The sequence below is a fragment of the Somniosus microcephalus genome, chromosome 18 (genome assembly GCF_052327205.1).
Source record: "Somniosus microcephalus isolate GS21.2 chromosome 18, FLI_Smic_1.0, whole genome shotgun sequence".
NCBI lineage: Eukaryota > Metazoa > Chordata > Chondrichthyes > Squaliformes > Somniosidae > Somniosus > Somniosus microcephalus.
In genome coordinates this window covers 27,437,922-27,462,588 of record NC_141004.1, presented here as the reverse complement: position 1 = coordinate 27,462,588, position 24,667 = coordinate 27,437,922, and the positions used below count along the sequence as shown (strand labels likewise).

At 42.2% G+C, this 24,667-nt stretch overlaps 1 pseudogene across 1 annotated transcript in view; it reads left to right on the top strand.

The window, feature by feature from the left end:
• The first annotated feature begins 2,081 nt into the window (after positions 1–2,081).
• LOC147105170 (calcium/calmodulin-dependent protein kinase type 1D-like) overlaps positions 2,082–24,667 on the top strand; it is a 41,209-nt pseudogene continuing 18,623 nt past the window's right edge. The window contains exons 1-7 of the transcript XR_015081768.1: positions 2,082–2,324; positions 2,613–2,728; positions 12,566–12,697; positions 12,829–12,903; positions 18,562–18,694; positions 21,907–22,031; positions 23,984–24,059. The product of XR_015081768.1 is annotated as a calcium/calmodulin-dependent protein kinase type 1D-like (transcript). The remainder of the gene's footprint in view (positions 2,325–2,612; positions 2,729–12,565; positions 12,698–12,828; positions 12,904–18,561; positions 18,695–21,906; positions 22,032–23,983; positions 24,060–24,667) is intronic.

Genomic DNA, 24,667 nt, shown 5'->3' with positions numbered 1-24,667 from the left:
ATTAGGTGGTAGATAGAATGAATGGAAGGGTTTAAAGTAACTTTATGAGGGGAAGGGTGATGACGATGGCTTTGAATGATGCAGGGTTTATACTGAAGGATCGGGACAGGTTCTTGAAGTTGACAAGCATGAGGCTAAGGAGGGGAAGCTGGGTGGTGGGGGTGGAAGTCAAGCTAACAGGCGATGCATGGCATGAACAAGCTACATTTATGAGGGAGATATTATGGAGTAAAGAGTGGCTGGAGGTTGGTCGGGGGAATAGCAGGGAAAATAGTTGGGAGTAGGGTTGAGGGAGGGGAGGAGTCAAAGGAGACATAGGCAGTAGAGCAGATGATCTTGAATTTGGACGTGGAGAATTGTATTTGGTGTTCAGCGTGAGGATGGATGGTGTAGATGGGAAATGAGAAGAGACAGTTTGTTGCGGAGGAGTCATTTAAAAATGTATGGTTGCAGTAATTTCAACTAACAACTTGAATTATTTTGAGAATAGTTTTTAAAAAATTAATCTGCTTTATATTTCACAGAGCAGTTCTTTCAAAAATTGTGTTTGATGAGTCCTTTTGTGATGCAGGAACCTGTCATGTGAAAATCCTCTTAATTGTGATTGAATAAAGGTTATGTAGAATACACTGGGACACAGCACCAAGTAATCTGGGCAATGAAAATCGGGTGTTAAGGTCGGAATGGCTACAACCAGAAGTGGAGTAAGATCCACCTCCTCCAGGGAATTTCACTGTTGTTGGCTCCAGTGTTAAGTTGGACCCTGACTCCGGATTCGGACAGCATTTACAGACTGCGACCTTGGTGTGACGTCAAACCCATTTTACCTTAAATTGTAATGTAAATGCAAGTAAACGCCAAAGGGCATGGTCACTTCAGACTGGGCTAACCTGAACAGAAGACACACTCCAAGTATTGCTCACCTTTTACCTGAACAATTCCATTAGTTTTGAATTAACACCGAACCTGTAATGTAACCTCAGTCTCTGTTCTCGCTCTCTCAATCTCCCGGAGTTTTCCTTCTCAGAAAGAGCTAAGAGATCTGTAATGTATTATGATGTATTCATACATTATCATAATGTATGCAGTTACTGTGCACATGGATTTGTATGAACATGCGCAGTGCGTACTTTGGTAATAAACGCACACATGAACTGGCAACTCACCGTGTCCTTGTCCCTCATTTCTTCTTCCCAAATATACTACAAGATCTACGTAATATTTATAACTATTCTCACATAGATTTCATGACCAACGGGCAACAAATTCGGTGTTCAGAACTGGGACTTCCCATGCAGAAATAAAAGTGGAACAATAATTGTGCATAGTTTACACTTTATTTTGTAATTTTTAGTGAAACTGGGATTCAGACTGACCTCTCCTGTATGTCCCGTTTGTAAGGGAGCAGAGTGGAGAATATTGGGAATAAACGAACTCGTTGGAATAAAGAGCACTCTATCTGATATTGGCGCCCTAGAAGGATCCTCGTTATAAAGTGACGGGTCTCGATTCATCTCTGGATATTCTTGAACTGTTCCATTCATTGCAGATTCACAGCAAAATGACTGAATCTGTGCTGATTACTTTCATGTGTACATAGTTCAGAATTAAAACAGAGATAGCTATCCCTCAAATCAACATAACCAAAACAGATTGAGTTCTGATGAAGGGTCATCGACCTGAAACGTTAACTGTTTCTCTCTCCACAGATGCTGCCCTGGCCTGCTGAGTATTTCCAGCATTTTCTGTTTTTTATTTCAGATTTCCAGCATCCGCAGTATTTTGCTTTTGTAACCAAAATAGATGATCTGGTCATGAGCACATTGCTGTTTGTGGGAGCTTGCTGTGTGCAAATTCACTGCTGCATTTCCTACATTACAACAGTGACTACACTTCAAAAAGTACTTCATTGGCTGTAAAGGGCTTTGGGACGTCCGGTGGTCGTGAAAGGCGCTATAGAAATGCACATCTTTCTTTATAAAAGATAGGGAATCTCCGACCCAGTGCCTTGGGGATCTAACCCATGTGAGTTGGAGTGAGCATGTGATGTAGATGAATCTGTGGGACTCTCCCCTCTCTCCATTCGAGGTCAAAATTGGTCCTCCCCTCCTCGTGTTGTCTGGTTTCCTTGTCCTTAACCTTCCTCTTTAAGGTGCCCATCTGTGATTTAGTGGCTCGGATTTCTCTGTAATCTGAAGCTAATACGCGGACCGAGCCAGAAGAAGCGGCTTTGGGGAGAGGAATCACACCAGGAAGTTCTCTGTAAGGAGCCTCGCTGTTCTATTCCTCTACAGCTCTGCATGAACTGACACAGTTTAGTTGGTGTAAGTATTTATTTAACCTCACGCCTGATATTCCAGTTCGTTTTATTATGGAGTTTCCTGGAGTTGAGACAGGAGCTAAAACTGAAATCTGCTTTCTCAGGAAGTTGGTATCAATTGTTATTTAGAAATGAGAAAAAACGTTTTTAACATTTGGATTTTTAATATTAAAGCTTTAGAATCAGCTGTCCAACCAGACAAGTGTTTTGTATCATTTTCATGTTTCATATCGTGGAGTTTTGGCCTCTTGGTGATTCGTTAGTTTATTTCTTTCCCATTTTATTTTCCTAGAAGTGTCTGGTTTGAGGATCTTCAGAAACTATGGGCCGGAAGGAGGAGTGTGTTTGCTGGAAGAAACAAACAATGGACATCAGGGACACCTTCCAGTTAATGGAAGTACTGGGGTCGTAAGTAGATTCATTTAAAATTAAAGACGCATCGAAATATGCATTTGATGGATTAAAGGGCGAGAAGAGAGGAGATCGAGTTATAAAGTCAGCAAAAGGCAACTAGCAGATGGGATGGGACAGCAAAAATATGAGAGATGGTCACTCACTTATCATAGAATCAGAGAATGGGTACAGCACAGAAGGAGGCCATTCGGCCTGTCGAGCCCGTGCCGGTTCTCTGCAAGAGCACTTCAGCTAGTCCCACTCCCCCGCCCTTTCCTTCAGGTACTTATCCAATTCCCTTTTGAAAGCCACGATTGAATCTGCCTCCACCACCCTTTCAGGCAGTGCATTCCAGATCCTAACCACTCGCTGCGTAAAAAAATGTTTTTCCTCATGTCGCCTTTGGTTCTTTTGCCAATCACCTTAAATCTCTTAAACTGAAAGGCTAAACCTACTGGTGTGTACTGGTCCTAACTGGGACTCCCAGCACGGTGATTCTACCCGTGGGACTCAGAGCAACGAGGACAATGCAGGATTTGGCTGGAGCAATTTGATGAAGAGGTCCTGCTTTTATGTGGGTTGGAAATTCTTCAGGTGACATGGTATTGGACTACACCATACACACAATGTCTGAACACTGCATCGTTGCTAGGTGTAGGTTCAGCTCTCCAGTTAAAACAGTTCCAAGGACAACAGAGGACCATTCGAAGAAATGCAAAGTCTTACAGACATGCTTTTAATCGCTTGTAATTTTACCATTAGGTTTTGAAAGTTTTCAGATGTATCTTAAAATGTGAAATTTCTTCAAAAATGTTGTTACTTCTCAATGTAATGGTAGGTTCAGTGACTGGAGCCATTTTGACTGCACTCTATTTGGCCCAATAGGAATATCATCTTGCCTTATCAAAACCTATATAGCCCCATTAAATTCAAATATGCTCTCCTTTATTGATTTTTTTCTTTAAAAAGATCAATTCTGATGACAGTAATTCCTGATGTGCTTTAGTTTTAAAAAATATATTAAGAATCACCTTCATTGCTTCGAAGGGTATAAATAAAGTGACTAATTTAAGTATTTTGAAATACACTAAAATAAAAGCAAAATACTGCGGATGCTGGAAATCTGAAACAAAGACGGAAAATGCTGGAAACACTCAGCAGGTCAGGCAGCCTCTGTGGAAAGAGAAACAGGGCTAATGTTTCAGGTCGATGACCTTTCATTAGAACTCTGATGAAAAGTCATCGTTAACTCTGTTTCTCTCTCTGCAGAAGCTGCCTGACCTGCTGAGTGTTTCCAGCATTTTCTGTTTTCATTTAGGATAGCACACCCTCAATCCAGCTGCTCCAGTACTTCCGTGCTGGGTACAGCTCAGGTACAGTGACAGTCACCATGGGCTGCTTCAGCTTATCACCTGTGTCCTTGTATCTGCAAGTGCTTAAAAAAGTGCAGTCAGACCGCAGGAGGCCAGAGTTCTCAACTACAGCTCCCTAATCTTGAAAAATAGATTAGAAGTTGGAGTGCAGGGCTGCTGAGAATGGTATTCTACTCTTAACCCATCCTGTGAAAGATATACTGCTCCTTCAAATAGCAAATTCATTTTTATTGCCTTTAAAGATTTAAATGGCGTTTTTCAACACTTTGCACCTTTAAATGATGGATCAATCAGTTTACAATTATTTAGATTTTGTGGATTTGATTTGTACACAGGCTTGTTCTGTGTATGTGTACTGGTCTCGCTAGATGTACTCCTATCTAGTTATCCAGCCAGCTAAACACTCATTCAAATAATTCCTCGAGAAGCAGGTTGCTGTTTTGAAGCTTTACTTGAATAAATTTGTGAAACTGTAAACAAAGACAAAATATGTTTTTTACATAGAGCTGAGTACTATACATTAGATGTTACATAAGATATAAACATGTTTATGACAACAGAATAGACTAATTGTATAACTAAATAGCACTGAAGCTAAACCTCGGTAGCTAACAGCTAATAACTTCTTATAGACAAAGTATTGTCAAAATACTACACTGACAAGGTTGTTATCATGTTACTAAACAAGGATACTCACAGACATTGCGTCTTGCCTAGCGTATAAGAAGGGATGCAACAGGATTGAGAATCCCTCATGTGGCTTTCTTCATAACTCAGCAGGTTCTTCCTGGAATACTACTTCTGGGTCAAACAGGAAGAAGGTCAAATAACACCCTGCTATACAATAACACTGCTATACACTAACTACCACTAGAGGGTGCTATCTGCATGTAATAAGTCCAGAACAGCATGTTTAACAAGCCCTGTTCACACTACAGTTGCACATTTCTGTTTGTTGCTGTCTGGTGTGAACTGGTCACATGTCAGGCACATGTCTTGCTCTGTGGTCCAGCCCTGCTCACAGCCTTGTCACCTGCTGGCTGTAATCAATCCCCTAGGATCTGGTATATCTGTGTAGCACCACCCCTAGTGTTGTGAAAGTGAGATAAGGTTAATCCAAAATTCCAGCTCCCAGTCTTCTCTTTCTAGTACATCAAATTTAAAGATACAATTGAGTCTTAATCCCATTCTCTGGGTGCTATTACAATAATAGAACTTCTTAAAATGTAACTGTTATCAGTGTAGAGAGAGCAGGGGATTTACGGCAATTGCTTGTAGATTATTTCCTAATAAACCTGTATTAAAGACGTCAGTAGCCATTTATTCTCCTGTGCAAGTGTCACTGTTGATCCAAGAACTGGAATTAACTGGTAGCTGACCTCATCCCTGCCTGTTGCAAAATGACAAAAAGAACTAATCAGAATTTTAAAAGAATTCTGGCATATGTTTTTTTTTAAGTATATCTGTCAGAAGTAATCAGCAGGCTGCAGTCTAATCTCAAACTTCGACTGACTGCTGAAACCTATTCAAGTAATGTTTTGAATTAATCTGAAACTCTTTAATTAGATTGCAGGCTTATGATCGCTCCCATTGTCCTGGAAGCTGCTGTTTATTGGGCTGTCAGATATTTTTATTTAATCCTGTCACAGAAGGACTTTTTCAGTCTTTTGACTTGTTATTTATCTATCTATCTATCAGTTTTGCATACAAACAGTAATTCATAAGCTAAAAATAGAAGTGATCCGCCAAATATTTTACAGCAAACACATTGGCCCAGAAATTCCGTTCGCAGGCCTCCCGCGGGCGGAGGGCTGCGATCTGGAAAAATCTGCTTCTGGACCGGAGTGCTCCCGGGAGGCGCAGAGTTCCGTTGCTGGGCCTCTCCAAACTGCCGGTGCGCAGGGCCCACGTATCCCAGAGGCGCAGGCAGTTTGCAGCGTCCCTGGGATCACATGGGCCATGGGGAGCCAATCAGAGAAGGGATTCTCCCTTCATACATTTGACAGGAAGACCTGTCAAATATATGAATGGGAATCACCCCCAAAACATAGTAAAATTTTAAATAAATTTTTTAAAAATCACATTTTTAAAATGACTTTAAATTACATAAATTAAGTATTTTAAACAAAAATTTTATTTTCTGAAAAAAATAATTAAAGTTTTTAATGGGGCTAAAAATAAACTTACCTTTCTTTAAAGTATTTTTAAATGATAAATCAGTGGAAATTTTTTTTTTTCCTCTTATCCTGGTAAAAGCAGGCCTTATACCTGCTTTTACCAGCGCAAGAATTGGAAGTGTTTTCTGTGGGCGGAGGGTCTCCAAAAAAAGGAACTATCCGCCCGCAGAGACCCTGCTCCCGGGCAGCCGAAGGATCTGTCAAGAGCTTTCTTGACAGATCGGAAATGCCGGCTTCCAGCGCATGTGCAGTGCATGCCTAAAACCGGCATTTCCGTTGGCCCTATGGGTGAGTACACCCCGCGTACACACCCGTAGGGACTGGAATTTCTGCCCCAATATAAAGTAGATGTACAGGTTTGGAGTGGTTCACCGCTGATGGGGGTGGGGGGGGGGGTGGGGCAGAAATAGGCAGTCATTGAATGTGGACTGTGGGATATAGTTATGTATTGCTCGGAGTTGTCAGGTGTGAGGATCCTTATCAGACATGTTACAGCCCTAGGTACACGTTGGCGAGCTGGTGCAGTGACAATGTGTAAAGGGGAACCGTGTCCGCATGAACTTCTGCCTGGGACTTGGCCCACAGCTTGTGTATCCATGTTGACATTGTAGGAAGTTTGGGATGTGGTGAGAATGCACCTGTGTGTGGTGAAAAGCAGATTTATCAATCATGCACTGAGTGGGTTGCGTGGCATCTCAACTGGTGGACCAAGGAGGAATTAGCATGAATGAAGGTCTATTGAGAATTAGATGACAGACACACTGATGCCAATGCATCGTCCCCACCAATCCTAGGGACTTTTGTGAACTTTTTATGTAAAGGTGATCACAAGATAATTATAGATGAGGTAGGTCATTCGGCCCATCTTAATTCATCCAGCCAGAGAGATCCTAATGCCCCACCCACCATTTTAACATCCAATTATTTCTTAAGTGATTCCAGGGTTTCCACCTCCTCAACTCTTTGTGTGAAGAAAAATTTTCTGATATCAGTCCTAAAATTAATTTTACTAATTTAAACCAATGTCCCTTTGTTCTACTCCAATACTTCAATATAAAGCAATATTCCAGGTTAACATTTTCTATACCTTAACAATCTTATATACCTCTTTAAGATCACCTCTCAGATGCCTCCTTTCCTAGCTGAAAAGCCCAAGTCATTCCTCATAACTCAAATCCTGGACACTTGCGGATCTTCTCTTCTCTGCACTGCCTCCAGTGCTTGTTTCTTGGCAACCAGAACTGGATGCAATATTCAAGGTGCAGTCTGACCAGAGCACCAAACCGTTTGATCATTGCCTCCTCTGATGTGCATTCTATCTTTTTGACTATATAGTTAAACATCCTATTAGCTTTGTTGAACACTACTCTGCATTGGTTGGGCATATTTAGCATTGCATTTACCAAGGCTCCTAGGTCTCTTTCAACTTCAAGCATCCTGGCCGGGGAGGGAAATCCCGGTTGGGGCGGTGAGGTAGCATTTGGCCTCACCTCCCGAAATTTCAGACATTCTCTGGTGCGATCCTGTCTGATTTCAGTTAGTATCATAGAGGAGAATTCCCCCATTATGTCCTGCATCTCAGCCTTGAAAATGGTAACAAGATGGTAGCCCTGATTGGGAGGCAGTCATCGTCTGGGTTATCTTAATCAAATGTTGTAACTTCTAGAGGTTATTTTTTTAATTGAATACAGAGCCATATATTCCACAAATACTTGAGGAGATAGTGACATGTACTGACAGAACACTGCAGCAGCTTGCATTTATATATTACCTTTAATGTATTGAAACATCCCAAATTGCTTCACAACAGGAGGTGGGGGTGAGTCAGACACTGAGCAGAAGCATGGGGAAGAGTTACGGAGGTGACTGAAGGCTTAGTCAGAGATAGGTTCTGAGGACACTAAGATGAACAGTAAGTAATCATCTTAGCCTCCGAGATATGAGGGGTGCTGGCTAAGATGAACAGTAAGTAGTCATCTTAGCCTTCGAGATATGAGGGGGGTGCTGTACAATCCTTATGTGAGAGACAGCAAATACCACGTAAACCTAAATATTGAGAATCCCTTATTTCCTATTTGAGATTTTCATCTTCCTTTGTTTCTATTAATAAATTTTCCTTTTAGCCCTCGTTGAGATTCTGAACATAGTAAGTACTCTATATCAAGCTTTCCTTATATACCTATTTTATTTCCCACCACATTAATTATTTTGATTTTCCTGTATATTCCTGAAACACGACAGGAAGAAGTGACGTAACAGCTAAGCTGTTTCTGAGTGATATACTGTGCACAATGGTATGGATGCCACATGCATGTCACATGTTATACAGGAGCTGTACACCATTGCAAGACATGCACTGTACTTTAAAAAAAAATATTTATTCGTTCGTGGGATGTGGGCATTGCTGGCAAGGCCAGCATTTATTGCTCATCCCTAATTGCCCTTGAGAAGGTGGTTGTGAGCCGCCTTCTTGAACCGTTGCAGTCCGTGTGGTGAAGGTACTCCCACGGTGCTGTTAGGGAGGGAGCTCCAGGATTTTGACCCAGCAACGATGAAGGAACGGCGATATACTTCCAAGTCAGGATGGTGGGTGACTTGGAGGGGAATTGGAGGTGGTGGTGTTCCAATGTGCCTGCTGCCCTTGTCCTTCTAGGTGGTAGAAGTCGTGGGTTTGGGAGGTGTTGCCAAAGAAGCTTTGGCGAGTTGCTGCAGTGCATCTTGTAGATGGTACACACTGCAGCCACGGTGCGCCAGTGGTGGAGGGAGTGAATGTTTAAGGTGGTGGATGGGGTGCCAATCAAGCGGGCTGCTTTGTCCTGGATGGTATCGAGCTTCTTGAGTGTTGTTGGAGCGGCACAGATCCAGGCAAGTGGAGAGTATTCCATCACACTCCTTACTTGTGCCTTGTAGATGGTGGAAAGGCTTTGGGGAGTCAGGAGGTGAGACACTCACCGCAGAATACCCAGTCTCTGACCTGCTCTTGTTGCCACAGTATTTATGTGGCTGGTCCAGTTAAGTTCCAGTACTATGAAGTACAGATACTAGAAGAATGAATCCCAGCAGGATCTACAGATAAATACAAATCAAGCAATCCCTAAAATTAGGGACATGATGATATTTACCCTTTAATTAATGATGTAATTTTTTTGGGGCTCTATGAAAAATACTAATTTCTCCGAAAATTAAACAATACAGAAATAACCACATGGAAAACATCAATGGATAAATATTTTACATTTAAAGCAGTTACTTATAATTTTACCTTTTAATATTCCGTGGGGTATATTTTCATCTGCGTGCAACATTAAAAAAAGAGTTCTGATGAAAGGTCATCGACCTGAAACGTTAACTCTGTTTCTCTCTCCACAGCTGCTGCCTGATCTGCTGAACATTTCCAGTATTTTCTGTTTTTATTAAAGAAATATTCTCTTACTGAATTGTCATTATAAACCAATTTTCTTTCATTTAACATGCACTGGAGTACCCACTTGGTAGCAACACTGCAGCTCCAGGATTTTAAGGTAACTTACTGTGAGACTGTATACCAGAATATATACCAGTCATCCTGTAATTTGTTGAAAAATGGATGCCGAGCCAGAGCAGGGATTAGGAAGGGTGACCAAAAGCTCGGTCAGAGGTGGGATTTAACGAGGGACCTAACAAAAAGAGGTAGAAAGGCAAAGGGATTTAGGATGGGAATTCCAGAGAGTGAGACCTAGGCAGCTGAATGCACGGCTGCCAATGGTGGGGCCAAGGGAAGGGGGAATAAATAGGAGCCTAGAGCCAGAAGAATGGAGTTCGGGGTGGCAGGTTGGTTAAGGCTGGAGGGGGTGAGGGAGATAGGGAGGGACAAGGCCCTGGAGGGATTTAAACACAAGAATGATCATTTTAAATTTGAGGTACTGGAGGGCCGAGAGCTAATGTAGGTCAGTGAGGGCAGGCGTAATGGACGAGGGTGACTTGGTGTGTGATAGGATATGGGCAGCAAAGTTTTGGATGAGCTGAAGTTTATGGAGGGTGGAAGAAGGTTATGGTGGCCAGCCAGGAGAGCTTTGGAATAATTGATAAAGGTATGAATGAGGGCTTCAGCAGCAGATGGGCTTAGGTAGTGCAGAGGTGGGCGATGTTACTGAGATGGAAGTAGGAATTCTTTGTAACAGAGAGGATATGGGTTCAGAATAGGATACTGAGAGTGTGATTAGTCTGGTGCAGCTTGAGACGGTGGTGAAGGAGGATGAAGTTGGTAGCAAGGGTTTGGCATTTTCGATGGGTGTCGAAGACAATGGCTTCAGTTCTTCCAATATTTAGCTGGAGGAGTTTAAGACTCATCCAAGACTGGATATCAGTTGGCAAACGGCACCATGTAGATGAGGAAGAGGAGTGGATCAAACATGGATCCTTGGCGACCTGCAGAGATGACTGTATGGGGGTGGGAAGAGAAGCCATTACTACAAATGCTCTGGCTATGACTGGATAGATAAGAGTGGAACCAAATAAAGCAGTCCCATAGAGCTGCACAAGGAAAGAGAGATTTTGAAGCAAAATCATGTGATTGACTGTGTTGAAGGCTGCAGAGAGGTCAAGGAGGACAATATAGAATCTATTTGGAAAATAAGAATCGAAGTGGGGTAGAGGAGCAAAGGGATCTGGGAGTACAAATACACAAATCACTAAAGGCAGCGATGCAGGTTAATAAGGCCACAAAAAAAGCAAACGAAGCATTAGGGTTTATTTCTAAAGGGATAGAATTGAAAAGTAGAGAAGTTATGCTAAACTTGTATCAAACCTTGGTTAGACAAAACTTGGAGTACTGTGAACAGTTCTGGTCGCCATTTTATATAAAGGATATAGAGGCACTGGAGAGGGTGCAAATAAGATTTACAAGGATGATACCAGAAATGCGAGGTTATAGCTATTGGGAAAGGATGAACAGGTTGGGTCTCCGAGAAGGCTGAGAGGTGACCCAACAGAGGTCTTTAAAATCATGAAAGGTTTTGATAGAGTAGACGCAGAGAGAGTATTTCCATTTGTGGGGAAGAGCAAAACTAGAGGCCACCAATATAAGATAGTCATCAAGAAATCCAATAGGGAATTCAGAAGAAATTACTTTACCCAGAGAGTGGTGACAATGTGGAACTCGCTACCACAGGGAGTGGTTGAAGCGAATAGTATAGATGCATTTAAGGGGAGGTGAGATAAGCATATGAGGGAACAGGGAACAGAGGGTTATGCTGATAGGGTTACATAAGGAAGGATGGGATGAGGCTCGAGTGGAGCATAACCGCCACATGGACTGGTTGGGCCTAATGGCTTGTTTCTGTGCTGTATATTCTATGTAATTTTATGTAGTTCCAATTAGTGGTGAATTGCAGGCAGCTTTGTGTTGTGAACTCGCCCCCATTAGGAATTAATTAACTGCATTTTTAAAATGTATTCGCGGGATGTGGGCATCGCTGGCAAGGCCAGCATTTATTGCCCATCCCTAGTTGCCCTTGAGAAGGTGGTGGTGAGCGGCCTTCTTGAACCGCTGCAGTCCGTGTGGTGTAGGTGCTCCCACAGTGCTGTTAGGGAGGGAGTTCCAGGATTTTGACCCAGCGACGATTGAAGGATCGGCCGATATACATCCAAGTCAGGATTGTGTGTGACTTGGAGGGGAACTTGGAGGCGTGGCATTCCCATGCGTCTGCTGCCCTTGTCCTTCCAGGTTACAGGAAACTTTCTGGTATCCGGCACTGACGGGACCGAGCTGGTGCCGTACCATCAAAACTGCCGTAGAAACCAGCGCTAATGTTAAAACATACGGAGCTTTTGAGCTCCGTGTGAATCAACAAACCCTGTTGCTTAGCAACAGCTTCAAAACAGTCCGCCGCAGCTTAAAAGCGTCTCTGTAGCTAAGCAATAGCTTCAGCTAGACCTTGCAGAGCCTGACTGGAAAAAAAAGCAACGAGAAGTAAAAAAACTTATAGGAAACGGCTCCTGAATTTTGCCGGTAGATAGAGCTTTCCGGACATTTAACCTCCGGTTAAACGAAAGTCCGTTAGCGCTTCCTACTTGCATTACCCGACTGTTTAAGCACATCTACCTGTTGATTAAAATGAGAGAATGAAGAAAAATAGAGCTCTAGCAAGTCAACAAATTAATGGCCAAATTGTGCTTATTACTGAGTGAGCTGAGTATAGAAGACAGCCCCAGTCCCCACAGCAGTATAAATTATGCAAACAGCGTTCTACTGAATAATACAAATACTATTAACCACTCTGTTACCCGCACATGTAATATAAATGATTCTTTCATTCTTGCAGAGGAGCCTTTTCTGAAGTGTATTTGGCAAAAGAGAGGGCAACTGATAAAATGGTAGCTTTGAAATGTCTTCAGAAAAAGAATAAGGATGCAAATGACATTGTATTAGAAAATGAAATTGCAGTTCTGAGAAAGTGAGTAAGATTATGTCTATTTTACTTGTGTATAGGTGAGGGTCCATTTATTAACTTTCATCAATTAAATGAATGCACTGGAGCAAATGCAGAATTATTGCAATGTTTTTACTTCTTTCTTTGGACTTCAGGATAAAACATGAAAACATCATAGCCCTGGTGGACATCTATGAGAGTCCAACTCACTTCTACCTAGTCATGCAGCTGTGATTAGGCATTCGAATCCACTTTATATCTGAACTTCTTTCCATGTTTTATGCTTCTCATTATTTCATGAATAATGTTGTGTCAACGATGAATAATACGGATGCAAATGCGAGATCTGTCTTTTGCTGTGGGCATCAACGACAACAACTTGCATTTATATAGCGCCTTTAACGTAGTAAAACGTTCCCAGGCACTCCACAGCTGCGTTATCAGACAAAATTTGACACCGAGCCACATAAGGAGATATTACGACAGCTGAGCAAAATCTTGGTCAAAGAGCTAGGTTTTAAGGAGTGTCTTGAAAGGAGGAGAGCGAGGTAGAGAGCAATGTTCCGTGTGATTTTTTTCGGGCTGCGCGGCCCATTCAAAATATCCCGCATGCGCGGATTTTCTATTGAAAAGCCGGCAAGCCGGCTGTGGAGGACCCCTGGAGCGCTGTATGGCCACGCAACTTACAGCAAACGTTGGTAGAGAGGCGGAGAGGTTTAGGGAGGGAATTCCGGAGCTTAGGGTCTTGGCAGCTGAAGGGACGGCCGCCAATGGTGGAGCGATTAAAATCGGGGATGCGCAAGAGGTCATTGGAGGAACAGGTAGAATCTTTAGAGAACCTTTCCCCAGGTAATTAACTGGGTGGGCTTGTGTTGACAACAGGGATAACATTCAACATTCGGTTTAGGTGTAGATTAGCTATGGAAAAGGACAGGGAGCAGTCTAGAGTAAAAATACTTAATTCGAGGAAAGCAAATTTCAGTGGGTTGAGAATGGATCTGGCCCGGGTAAATTGGAGTCAAAGATTGGCAGGCAAAACTGTAATCAAACAATGGGCTGCCTTTAAAGAGGAGATGGTTCAGGTACAGTCGAGGTACATTCCCACGAGGGGGAAAGGTAGGGCAACTAAAGCCAGAGCTCCCTGGATGATAAAAGAGATAGAGAGTAAGATGAAGCAGAAAAAGAACGCGTATAACAGATGTCAGGTCGAGAATACATCTGAGAATCAGGCTAAATATAGAAAATTCAGAGGGGAATTGAAAAAGAAAATAAGAGGGGCAAAGAGAGGGTACGAGAATAGAATGGCAGCCAACATAAAAGATAATTCAAATGTCTTCTATAGGCAGATAAATAAACGGGTAGTAAGAGGAGGGATGGGGCTGATTAGGGACCAAAAAGGAGACCTACACATGGAGGCAGAGGGCATGGCTGAGGTACTAAATGAGTACTTTACATTTGTCTTCACCAAGGAAGAAGATGCTGCCAAAGTCATAGTGAAAGCAGAGGTAGTGGAGATACTGGATAAGATAAAAATTGATACAGAGGAGGCACTAGAAAGGCTGTCTATACTTAAAGTTGGTAAGTCAGATGGGATGCATCCTAGGATGCTGAGGGAAGTTAAGGAGGAAATTGCAGAGGTATTAGCCATAATCTTCCAATCCTCCATAGATACAGGGTGGTGCCAGAGGACTAGAGAATTGCAAATGTTACACCCTTGTTCAAAGAAGGGTGTAAGGATAAACCCAGCAACTACAGGCTAGTCAGTTTAACCTCGGTAGTGGGGCAGCTTTTAGAACTGATAATCAGGGACAAAGTTAACAGTCACTTGGACAAGTGTGGATTAATTAAGAAAAGCCAGCACGAATTTGTTAAAGGCAAATCGTGTTTAACTAACTTGATCAAGTTTTTTGATGAGGTAACAGAGAGGGTTGATGTGGGCAATTCGGTTGATGTGGTGTAAATGGACTTTCAAAAGGCGTTTGATAAAGTGCCACATAATAGGCTTGCCAGCAAGGTTAAAGCCCATGGAATAAAAGGGACAATGGCAGCATGGATACGAAATTGGCTAAGTGACAGGAAACAGAGAGTAGTGGTGAACGGTTATTTTTCGGTCTGGAGGAAGGTATACAGTGGTGTTCCCCAGGGGTCGGTACTAGGACCACTGCTTTTCTTGATATATATTAATGACTTGGACTTGGGTGTAAAGGGCGCAATTTAAAAAATTTCAGATGTCACAAAACTTGGAAGTTTAGTGAACAATGATAGAGTTCAAGAAGACATAGACAAGCTGGTGAAATGAGCAGAAACGTGGCAGATGAAATTTAACGCAGAGAAGTGCGAAGTGATACATTTTGGTAGGAAGAATGAGGAGAAGCAATATAAACTAAAGGGTACAATCCTAAAGGGGGTGCAGGAACAGAGAGACCTGGGGATATATGTGCACAAATCGTTGAAGGTGGCAGGGCAGGTTGAGAAAACGGTTAAAAAAGCAGACAGGATCCTGGGCTTCATAAATAGAGGCAATAGGCAGGATTTTCATTGGGCCGTGGAGGCGGGATTGGAGGCGTGTGGAGGATTCAAATCCTGAAATCGGGGGGCACGAACCCATCCCGCCCCCAACCCGCCTCCATGCCAGTTTCAAAGGAGGCGGGTACCGGACCCGCGCTGGGACCCACCTCCCCGAGGCAGGAAGGGGATTAGTGCCAATTAACTGCCTGTTAACAGGTAGTTAACAGGCAGTTTTTAGCCTAATCCCTATTTTCATTGTTGAAATGTGGGATTCCCGACGGCTCCAAACCACGCCAAGTTAGCGAGGTGGGCCGTTGGGATGAAGGGCTGGGAGGGGTCGAGATGTCCGGTGTTCAGGTGAGTGATGGGTGCATGAGTGTAGAGGTAAGTATGTTTGGTGTGTTTAAAGAAGTTTTACTTACATTTACTTACCTTTACATCCTTCCTTCCCTCAGGTCTCGGGAGTCCCTCATCTGACCGGCACAGAAAGCAGAATGGCCGCGACCTGTCAAAAGTTCCAGCATTCAGCTTTCTGTTCCGGGGAGATCTCTAAATCATCCTGACAGGAAGGAATTACAGGAAACTCTCGTTTAAACGGCACCTAAATCCAGAATTCTCTATTAACCGGCAAAATTCATACTCTGAAAACACCTCAATAACCGGAAATGTTGCCAAGTCCGAGTCCGAGTCTCCCGCGGTGGCCGAGTTAGTCAGTGGGGGTAGTTCTCCAAACTGCCACTACTTGGCACTGTCAGAAGTCCGAACACCTCAATAACAGGAGTCTGACTCTTTGTTTGTTAAAAATAGCCTCGGTAGATAATCCTCTCCATCATCCGGAATTTTTAATCAACCGGCACCATCCCGGTCCCGTCGGTGCCGGATACCAGAGAGTTTCCTGTAACTTGGAGTACAGATTGTCAGTGTTTGACAGCTTCAAACAGCTGTGAAACGCTGATATTTCATCTGTCAAAAGGTCTTGACAGATGAAATATCAATGTGTGATGTCACCTGTTGCCAGGTGGCCCTTAATTGGCCTGCTGAGCCCGCTGGGCGGGCTCAACAAGGTCAATCAAGTCAAAATCGCATAGGTTGGCTCGAACTCGATGGAGGCGGGACTACAACCCCAAAAGTTGTAGTCCCGCCTCCTATCCGACTCCTCAATGAAAATCCAGCCCATAAAGTACAAAAGCAGGGAAGTTATGATGAACCTGTATAAAACATTGGTTTAACTAGAGTATTGTGTCCAATTCTGGGCACCACACTTTAGGAAGGATGTGAAGGCCTCAGAGAGGGTGCAGAACAGACTTATGGGAATGATTCCAGGGATGAGGGACTTCAGTTACATGGATAGACTAGAGAAGCTGGGGTTGTTCTCCTTAGAGCAGAGAAGGTTGAGAGGAGATTTGATAGAGGTGTTCAAAATCATGAGGGGTCCAGACAGAGTAGATAGAGAGAAACTGTTCCCATTGGCGGAAAGGTCGAGATCCAGAGGACACAGGTTTAAGGTGATTGACAGAAGAACCAAAGGCGACATGAGGAAAAACGAACGGTTAGGATCTGGAATGCACTGCCTGAGAGGGTGGTGGAGGCAGACTCAATCCTATCTTCAAAAGGGAATTGGATAATTACCTGAAGGAAAAAAAACTGAAGGGCTACGGGGAAAGGGCGGGGGAGTGGGACTAGCTGAAGTGCTCTTGCAGCGAGTCGGCATGGGCTCGATGGTCCGATTGGCCTCCTTCTGTGCTGTAACCATTCTATGATTCTATGATGCTTCCAGTGGGGAGCCGGGCATGCTGGAATTGTTTATCAAACATTTTGGCATGCGCAACACATGATTTTCCTAATATTTAAATCATGCGTAGCACGTGCTCAAATACCATTATGCATTCCCGATAGGCAAGGTACCCATCTAGAGCACAATCTCGGAAAATTATCCCTATTGTTTCTGCCTTACCTAATATTTGCCACTCTTTTAGTGCCACTTTGATGTTGCAGCGGACTTTAATGAGGGGATTAGCCTATGAAATTCTTTATGTGGCAGACACAAAGTGGAGCCTAGCAGAACCTGAAACTGATCAGTGCAACAGACTTGTAGTAGCCTTCATCACTTGATGTTTTTGGTGTTTTATTATAATAAACATACATCAGTAACGATTAAGAACAATCAGGAACAACAACAACAACTTAACTCTCAAGTGAATGCTTGATCAGTACAAGCTGTACCAAAAGTAAAGCCTTTAATATATTCGGGCTTTTGGCAATCGCAATTTGAGGACATGTCAGCTGTGGCTCAGTGGGTAGCACTCTCACCTTCTAAGTCATGAAGGTCGTGGGTTCAAGTCCTACTCCAGAGACTGGAACACAAAATCTAGGCAGACCCTCCAATGCAGTGCTGAGGGAGTGCTGCACTGTCGTCTTTCGGATGAGACGTTAAACCGAGGCCCCGTCTGCTCTCTCGGGTGGATGTAACTGATCCCATGGCACTATTGTGAAGAGGAGCAGGGGAGTTCTCCCCGGTGTACTGGCCAATATCTATCGCTTAACCAACATCACAAAAAACAGATTATCTGGTCATTATCACTTGCTGTTTGGGGGAGCTTGCTGTGCTCAAATTGGCTGCCGTGTTTCCTACATTACCACAGTGACCTCAAAAAATACCTCGTTGGCTGTAAAGTGCTTTGGGACATCCTGAAGTCATGAAAGATGCTATATAAATGCAAGTCTTATCTTTTTTTCTTTATATCTGCAAGTTCACTGCGATTGGCGATGACGAAAGTGGATTCTCCAGTACAGGTCTAGATATATTGGCTTCCCGTCATAACTTCGGTGGAAAATTGCATAAACTCTCGAGAAATGGCTTAAGCGTTCATTTACGTCATTTCTCCGGGGTTTCCACTGAAGTTATGGTTGGAAATCTGGAGAATCCCATTTTGGACATGACTGGCAATTGTCTTTGAGGTATTATGAAATTGTCTTAGTATCTTAGTTCTAAGATGGATAGGCTTTCAGAGAACTCATCATTCTATGCCTCATTAGAAAAGCAGCAATCATAATAGAGAGTGGCTGATTGTGATTCACAATTATGGGGAAGGAAGGTCGCAGTTAAGGATGTTTTGCCAACACAGTGTTCTTTATCGTAGGAGAATCATGTGAGTGATGCATATTCTCAGCATTTTCATCAATGAACATTTAATGATTTCTGCAGGAATGCACACACTGCAAATTGAAAACATTAACCAGGTTAGAGGATTCTGTGACACATCCTGCCTCTGTGTAAAACAATGTGTTAAGTACTGTTAAGTGCAAGCACGCTCTTTAGGAGTGTGCATTGCATTCCATTCCATTCCAGATAAAACATGCATGTTCACATTTATTTCCAGTGTGATGGGAGGAGAACTTTTTGACAAGATTCTTGAACGTGGAGTTTACACAGAGAAAGATGCCAGCATTCTGATTCGGCAGATTCTTGATGCTGTGAAATATCTTCATGACAATGGAATTGTACACCAAAGGTATTGATAAGATTTTGCTGGCAAGGATATTTGAAAGAGCAACCATGAATAAATAACGTTCTAAATAATTTTGTTCCCCTACATTATTTCAATATTTATTCATACATGGTCCACACATAAAGGCGAAACATTGGCCCGTAATTTCCGATAGGAGGCTTCCCGGGTGCGGAGGCCGCCTATCGGAAAAAAATCTACGCCCTTACCTGAGGGCTCCCGAGGTCCAAACACTTCCGCTCCTGGGCCTCTCCACAATCAAAATGCGCAGGGGCCAGGTATCCCAGGGGCGCATGCAGTTCACAAACGTCCCTGGGATCACGTGGGCCAGGCGAGCCAATGGGAGAAGGGAATCTCCCTTCATACTTCTGACAGATCGACCTGTCAAATATATGAATGGGGATCACTGAAAAAAGACACTAAAACATTAAATACATTAAAAAAAAAACCATCACATTTTTAAAAATGAGCTAAAATTACATTAAATTAAATATTTTAAACAAAAATGTAATTTTTGAAAAAAATAATTAATGTTTTTTACGGGGCTAAAAATAAACTTACCTTTCTTACAAGTATTTTTAAATTACAAATGAGTTAAAAATATCTTTTTTCTTTTTTAAACTCTTATGCTGGTAAAAGCAGGCCTTATGCCTGTTTTTACCAGGTGTAAGATTTCTAAGGGTTTTCAGCGGGCGGAGGTTCTGCAGAAAGCGGAACTCTCCACCCGCAGAGGCCCTTCTCCAGGGCAGGCGTGCGATCGGTCAAGAGGATCCTTTCCCATGCCTGAAACCGGCATTTCCGATGTCCCTACGGGTGTGTACACAGCTCGTACACACCCGTAGGCATCGGAAAATACAGGCCAATATGTGTAGCTCTACATGGTTAAACTTCAATGCCTTTGCTCCCTATGAACCAAGTGTAGCTTTATGGGCAATGTAATCTGGAATAACATGCCCTTGGTGGACAATTAACCTTTTTACTGCTCCCAGATAGTATGAGAGAGTTTCAGTATATCTGATGTCACTTTAGAAGACAGATAATGTCAACCAGATGAAACAGTTTAGTAACAGACAGGTTTAATAATGGAGAAGCAGAGGCAGCAGTATGAACAAGATAGTGGCCCTAATTTGCAGTCAGCAGCGAAGTAAAGGCATTCGCCGCGGGCCCCGAAGTAAGCTTCACTCAAAGATCTCGCGATCTCTGTGGTGCGAAGTTCGGCTTTTCCGACGCGTAACTGAAATCAACGCAAGTTAACGGGGAGTCCCAGCGAAGAGCTGCTGTGACATCAGCAAGCTGCCTAAGCAGCCGATCAAAAAGCAGAACTTCTCACAGACAGCGAACCAGGAAGTGGGGTAAGCTCCTTTGATTCCAACTTTTTAAAAAACACCCGATGCATGCCTGACCAAGCCAGCTTCATGCGTAAGGATTGTCTTTGGATGAACACACTGCGAAGCAGGAACAGAACCCCAGTCACCCTGAGGAGAAGCTTAAACGGGTAAATAAAATCTGAAAAGATTGCAGTTTTGCGAATAGTCATTTGGTTACAAGTTTTAGTTTTGCTCATGGAGTATTCTCAAACAGAATTTTTTGTTTCGTGTGTGTGCCATTCTGCAGTTATTGCAAGCCTGACAATTGCCTCACCTGATGAGGCGCTGCTGCTTTATTCTCTTCAAATGATTACTTTATACCTTTTGTCTTAAATGAATGCACAACTTACTTTTTGAGTGTGATGTTTTTAAAACTAATTTTAAACTAAAGTTCTGCACAAATACACAAAAAATGGAACAAAAATCCAGAATCTAAATGTACACCTCCACTAAATGTTACCTCCTGAGATGAACCATAAGGGGAGATTCTCCTGGGTCTGTGACCAGGCGCACACTGGGTCTGCTGGATGCAGTGAGTGATCAGAAAATCAGGTGGGGCAAAGGAACCCACCTGATTGTCCTCCATTAATTAAAATAGAGGAGAATTTGGCAGGTTCCTTTAGAGGTGTGTGTTTCAACCTACACAATATTTGATATTCTTTCCACTTGGGCAATCCAGTGCGTCTGGGCATAGATCCAGGTATATCTCCCTTATGCTGCCCTGTAGGTTTATCTGATTATCTAACTCATGTCTGTTCCAAAAATGTTAATCTCATCCTCACCAGATATCTCTCTAGCTCCTTTCTGACATGGCATCAACTGCTTTTGCTGGGAGTTGGTGGGAATAACAAAATTTCTTCTAATCTCTATTCTCATTGCAGGCTTGCTCATTTTGAACCGATGTACTCCAGTGCTGCACTCAAAAATAAGAAACCAAATAACCTGCTTGCATCTACGTAATCATGCTGCTGAGCATTTTAAAGACCTGGATCACGGGGACCAATTGGTCAGATATCAAAGTCCATAACAGTTCTATGTGAAGTAGGTCGGGATATTCTCAACACAAAAGCAAGATGCTGGAAATCTGAAATAAAAACAGAAAATGCTGGAAATGCTCAGCAGGTCAGGCAGCATCTGTGGAGAGAGAAACGGAGTTAACGTTTCAGGTCAGGTCAATGACCTTTCATCAGAACTGAGACCTGAAACATTAACCCTGTTTCTCTCTCTACAGATGCTGCCTGACCTGCTGAGTATTTCCTGGATATTCTCAATCCACGAATCACGGCCCCCTAAATCAGCAATCTCAGCCAGAGATGGCTAGTGTGGGAAATGGGAAAAATGTCACACTAGTAGGAGTTGTTTTTTTCTGAGGTTAGTTGCTGAGGGACATTGGTGGGGCAAAATAAAGGGAACTTTATTGTATATCTAACTCCTCTACACCTGACCAGAGAATGCTTGATACTGATACTGGGTGCCTGAAATGGAAAGTGTTCCATTCTTCAGCAGTTACATCATTTACCTTGCTAAATGTAGAACTCACAAAGAAAACAAATCCATAAAATAATCCGGGTCATGACCCCTTTCAATTCTGTTTTCCTCCAATGGAAACAAGTATAGCTCTATGACTCTGTCCTCATAAAACCTTAAGACATGGAATGTACTTTATTCTTCTTCTTCGAACCTTCTCCAAAGCATCAATTACCTTTTTGAAAGTACCCAATAATGCCTAATAATTATTGCAATATTCCAAATGTGGCCTCGCCAGTGATGTAAAGCAGAGAGGATTGAAGACACTCTCAATGTTTCTAACAGGAATGTTAAATAAATACTAATGTTACAATTTCACTTCTAGCCTGAAAATCTGCTGTACTACAGCTCTGATTGAAAACTCCAAGGTCATGATCAGTGACTTTGGTCTTTCTAAGATGCAGGACTTGGGTGTGATGTCCACAGCATGTGGGACACCTGGCTATGTAGGTAGGTCTGGATGTTTGGGAATTGAATCAGTGTATGAATAGACGGTAAAACACCCCTAGCTGGATATAGGCTGTTGTGATACTTAATAAGGTAAGAATGTTTCATTGCTGACTCTGAGGGATTCGTCACACACCAATCTTTAATAAAGTTTAGAAACTTTAACAGATCTCCTTAGCCTTTTGTTATCAATTTTGTCTCAAGAATTGGGTTCTCTTTCGAAAGAAAGAACTTGCATTTATACAGTGCTTCATCATGTCCTGAAGGTGCTTTACAATCAATTAATTACTGTTGAAGTGTAGTTATTGTTATGTAGGCAATTGTTTACATGACACAAAATGTGCGGCCCAGGCAGTATTTAATTCAGTGGCAGTTGACAGTGGTTTATGAGCCACATGTGGCTCTTCTGTTTCTGAGCTATGGCATTTTCCCACGCATTCAAATTGCCTGTAGTGTGACTGCCGATTCTCTGATTAGCTGAACCAGTGCTGCTGTGACCTGCTGTCAACTGAGGCGATTCGCAGCTGTGGCAATTACGTACGCAACACCTCCGAGTAGTGGTTCAAACAAGCAGCATGGAGAGGAACAGCGGGGAATAGTAAATAGTGATTACAATCCAACAGTGAGCACACTGCTGAGTCAGAGCTGTGCAAAACCTCCTTACCTTCCTGTGTGCACATTGTATATTAAAATAAAACAGACTGTGGAACCTGCCACCTATCTAAAGTTGTGATTCATTTCTTCTGTTATCTGCCAGGCTCCTAGTTGTGGAATTCCACCTATGATAGAGAAAAAACACACCTAATCTAACCTTGGAATGAGTGACACAACACACAAAACAGATTTACTTGTGTAAATGCCAAGTGCTGGCCTCCTGGAATCTAACTTTATCCAATAAAGAAGTGGTTTTAGATCCAAAGCAGATGAGTTTGTTCAGTCTTAACCCGGTTGCTAGTGAGTTGCCACTGTCCATAATTCAGCACAGATTGGGAGTCTGCACTCAGAGATATGTGTGCAAGGGGAGGTGCTCCACAGGTGGGGTTAAATTACATTACTTGAGTAGGGTGGAGGGAGTTTTAATCTGCAACTGACCTGTAGCATACCTAACCATGGAGCACTTGAAGTTAACACTGGTAGAAAAATGTTCCAATCTCCAAATATCCCACATCGTGATATCCAATAAAGATTTACTTTTTACAAAACTATGGTTAATTGAAATATCATTTTGTTTTATTTCTATTTCTATTTTTACTTAAGTAATATTGATAACATGATTAGGGAAAACAGACCTCGAGGAGTCACAGAATTTTATGGCAGGAGTAGGTGAATTAGCACAAGCCTTTTAAATGCTAGCAATGCTTCTGTTAATGGATCCCTCAGACTCAGATTCAGTAAGTATTCCTAGCCATCCCAGTGACATAATCAATATTCACTTCGCACAAAGGCCTATTTATTAATGTATTAAAGTTTTTGCATGTAGAACGCTCTTCCTTTAAGTGTCGCACTTACCTCTTGCAACACTTTCCCCATTATATTTTGTTGCTAACAGCCCCATTGTTATAAAACAGTGTAATCTCAGACTCACCATGAGCAATGATATGGGAGATCTGCACGCTTTCTATATCTGTGTAACTTGTGTCTAGTGCATGTCTGTCACTTTTCAGATGCCACATTCTTAAAGAAATTAGCAGTAAAATGGAAATAAACTAAAATAATGTTAAAGGTAATAAAATACTGCGCAACTGATTTTTAAAATGAGGTACTAATGTCCACACTGATTCTTTAAACTTGTGTATATTGGATATCAGCAAAGTTTGTTATTGATAACCAATGAATTCTGTAGCAACAATTAGTCAAACATACCTATAACAAAGACTGTAATCATTGATAAAAAATATATGAATTCTATTTTACTATCGTCTTCAAAGGAACTAACCCATTTTATCTCTCCCAAGCCCCTGAAGTTCTTCACCAGAAACCATATGACAAAGCAGTTGACTGCTGGTCCATTGGAGTAATTGCATACATTCTGTGAGTATCTGAATATATGTAAAGAACTCTGACCTGATTCACTCAGGAAATAGGACTGTGCACAAAAAAGGAATGATCCATCTTATCAGCTGGCCTTTGAAAATGCTGCATAAACATGCATTGAAAATGTAAGCCTCACATACAACCAGCTTTAAAGCCACTAAGTGTATTAATTGCCAAGTCATTACTTTCTTAATTTTCTTTTCTAACATAATTATACTGGTAACAATCGAGAAACTAAAAATCTTCCAAATCTGACACCTTAAGCTAAACTAAATCTGCTTGATATACAATACAGATGATTGACTTAACAATTGCATGTCAAATATACTTTAAATTCAGACATCTACTGTGAGAGTTCAAAATCCAGCCTCTTATTTATTTATGAGCATATCAGTGAGCTGCCTGAGAATGGTGGTAGTGTCCTACGTCACTACTGGATAACCGGCACTTTTAGTTAAAAGTTGGTCTTAAAATGAAGCACGTAATACGCACTGGATCTACAGTGAGGAGATCACAGTCATTAACCCTTTTTTATGAACATGATCCTGTACTGACATTAAATTAGCCATTGGTATGCATTTAGAATTTTGTCTTAAAACTTTTGA